This window comes from Aplysia californica, unplaced genomic scaffold (assembly GCF_000002075.1).
Source record: "Aplysia californica isolate F4 #8 unplaced genomic scaffold, AplCal3.0 scaffold00138, whole genome shotgun sequence".
Lineage (NCBI taxonomy): Eukaryota > Metazoa > Mollusca > Gastropoda > Aplysiida > Aplysiidae > Aplysia > Aplysia californica.
The window spans coordinates 1,385,116-1,388,557 of NW_004797408.1; the positions used below are offsets into that span (position 1 = coordinate 1,385,116).

The 3,442-nt window shown below is 39.5% G+C and overlaps 1 long non-coding RNA gene across 1 annotated transcript in view; it reads left to right on the plus strand.

The window, feature by feature from the left end:
• The window catches only part of LOC101864521, a 60,409-nt gene that overhangs the window by 18,601 nt on the left and 38,366 nt on the right, over positions 1 to 3,442 (plus strand). Inside the window, exon 4 of the long non-coding RNA XR_001184772.2 lies at positions 343 to 530. This is a non-coding gene — a long non-coding RNA (uncharacterized LOC101864521). The remainder of the gene's footprint in view (positions 1 to 342; positions 531 to 3,442) is intronic.

Here is a 3,442-nt window from a genome sequence, read left to right on the forward strand (position 1 = left end):
ACCCTATGCAGTTGCGAGCGCCGTAAAACCTCTACTAGAACAAACAAAACAAAAAAATCCCCCCCCTCCCAACCCGAAACCCTTCCTAGCCAAACAGTTTAAGACAGTCACGTGCTATGTACGGCTGAAGGTCGACTGGTGCATTCTTTAACTCTTTCCTGTTTTCGTACTCTAACCGCTGAACCTTCGAATTGACCCGCGTATGACTTGCAGGGCGTTTACTTGCATAAAGCAACACCAAACACGTTTGTCTTTTTGTCTCTCCACCCCCACCCCCATCCCCATCCCCACATCCATTCCCTCCTCCATCCCCCAACAACCCCACCCTTCCCCCCAAAACAGGGCCGGCGACACTCTGTTCACGGACGATGAGCGCGGCCTGTACATTCAGAAGCATGTCTCTCTGAGCACAGGTACCATCCACAGCACGTTAGAGATCCGGAAGGTCAAGATCAGTGACGCAGGGGTCTACGTGTGTCGCACCAGCAACAAAGACGTCATCGATACTCGGGTCAACGTACTCAAAACAAGTATGTAGTGTCATTCACTATAATAATCTCCTACCTGCTGTGTTGTTTATAGAACAGAGAGTTTAAGGAATACACACACATAAAAGGGTTATGATTAGGAAGGTCGAACAACGAATTCTTTTGCATGTCTATAGTAAAGGCGTTCAAGTTAAAACATCACAAAAGTGTTTTAGAGTTCGAAGTAATGATACGTTAATTAATTAAACCCTTTATGAACGTAAGACTTAAACTCTCATGCATACATTTCTTATTAGTTCATTGACGCAGCCGTGGTGAAACAGCACAAACAACGTTTTACTAAGTTCTACAGCAAAGAGAAAAAGCAAGATTCAAATGTCCTCTAGACAACATAACAGTTGCAAAACGTTTGAGAGCTATCATCGCCATATGTCTGTTTCACCACGGCACCGACAGCGTTTAGCTGTTGTTCTGCTTATTTGCTTAACTGAGTTTGCTGAACGTCACCTCTTCTTTTTTAGTTCTCCACCCTGCTCATCGAATTTTTGTGGTCACAGATTTCAACGACGTTGGTCAGATTATATTGTTTTCCTCTGTTTTGTTTAGGTCATTGAATTTGATTGAACTAGAAACGGTTGGAATAATTGAATTTCTCCGTGTGTCGCTCATAAGTATGAATAATAATTTATTAATTCAGTTGAAAAAGGACTTTGTTAATCTTTCCATCCGTAATTAAGTTGCAAATTCAGTGTGTGCTGATGTATTATTTAAGTTTTATTTCTTTTAACTGTCCTTTGCGTGGTGTGTTTTTCGAAGTCCCTGAAGCGACCAATTGCGTTTGAGTTACATACTTGAGAAAGTTGGTTTTGTCTCACCACCTTCATATATTCATTTTGACCTCTAATGCTGCCTTCTTTTCTTTTTGCTCGGAAATGATTTCCACAAACGTGATCTTGGTTTCGCTTATTTTGAGGGCGTGGTTCTTGTTTGAATGCCTTTTTAGACTCTAGTATTAATTTCCTTTATTGTCATTTTATGGTGGGTTTCTTCGTTGCTACCTAAAGTAGGTATGATTATGTCAATAGTAAAGAGAAGGCACCACACCAACAATATCTATAGCATAGTTTTTTGGGGAGATACAGACGACAGACAGAAGAAACAATGGCGCTGGAAATTCGAGACTCACCAGTGATATACTCCAGCAACTGATATAACTCGTTAAGTTTTAGCAGTTTCATTTTAATCTTGTCACAGCTTCATGGGTAAGTTAGAGATTTCGTTTTGGAATACACAGGAAACACTGACTTCGAGTTTACATCGACAACAACAACAGCAACAAAACAATAAATAAATAACATCCATAAAACAACAAGAAAACAGAAAACATAATACCATGACAAAAACAAAAACACTACAACAACCAAGTCAGATTTTGTTTGTCATTGAGATGAAATGTTAGACGTGATTATTTGCTCTTTGAAGATGACGTTTACAAAACCCTTCTAATTTTAGCTGACGATGTCCATGCCAGTTTTATGGGGAAAACATATACAAATAGACATATCCTGACAGTAGCAGGAGCAATAAGAACAGACAATAGTTATTTAAAAAAACAATAACTAGAAAAATAACTTGACTCACTGAAAAAGCCCATACCATCGACAGAACTCCTTCAGTAACACCAACAGAAAGAAACGATGCCAATACAAACAAATGAACAAAGTCAACAAAAGTAAATAGACCATACAGACATGAGCATGTACACTCATAAAAACCTTTTTCTGAAGCGGAAGAAGAGAGAGTATAACAGTTTTTGCTATACGGTAAAAAAGAACAAGAATAAAGAATAAGGTTTTAAAAAATAGAGCTGAAAAGTGTCAGGCAAATAAAATAAGACGGCTAAATAGCAACTGCGTTAGTGAGCCTCTGTAAACCACTAAACGTAATTGGTCTGGGTGGCGTTATGTTTCAGAGACACTTTAAGTTAAGACACAGGCCACGAATGTGGCCTAAGACGTCCGTTTACTGTTACGCATAAAAACAGACAACGATGGTCAGATCTTCCCAGAAATCGAAAGTGCCTGTAATTTGCAGCTCTACAGAGAAAGTAAAGTTTAGCCAATCTTGTTCATTAATCCAATTCGCCCTCTTTTTCTTCTCGTCAAAGTAAAAAATAGCTTTCTCATCTACACAGGGAGAAGAAAACCCTTAACCCATTTTGCTGGATGAGTAAAGAGCATAAAAGCATCCCTCTCATTCTTCTCCCCGCGTCGAAAAAGTACGGTCTCAAGCAATAATTTCTCGGTCATTACTTAGGATTGGGAATATTACATCCTGCTCAATACAGTTTTGGAAACATAAAGCAGCCACTTTTTTGCATTCTGCTGCAGCCAGGCATGATTTCGAAAGCGGCACAAGAATTTACAATACCCGGACGAACCATTTGTGAAAGATGAATACGTCACATAATAAGAGATCCTGAAGGACGCAGAAATAAGTTTTATGGTGCCATAGAGTATGCCAGCCTTAAATTTCGCCTCATTGGTTGTTTTTCTGTTCATAGCAGTTTTGTTTTGTAGATAAACTAGATTTCTTTCTCCCCTTTAGAGCGTGCATTTCATTTTGCCCCCTTTTTTGCCTTTGGAGTAGAATCTGAGTGTATGTTTGTGTTTGTGTGTCCTTGTGAGTACTTCTATGGGTAAATTGTGTGTGTGTGTGTGTCCTGTGTGTGTGTGTGTGTGTGTGTGTATGTATGCATGTGTTTTGTGCTTGTATGTATGTGTGTGCAGTTGTGAGTGTAAATGTGATGTATACGTGTGTGTGCGTGTGTGCGTGTGTGTGTGTGTGTATGTGTGTGTGTGTGTATGTGTATGTGTGTGTGTGTATGTGTGTGTGTGTGTATGTGTATGTGTGTGTGTGTATGTGTGTGTGTGTGTATGTGTATGTGTGTGTGT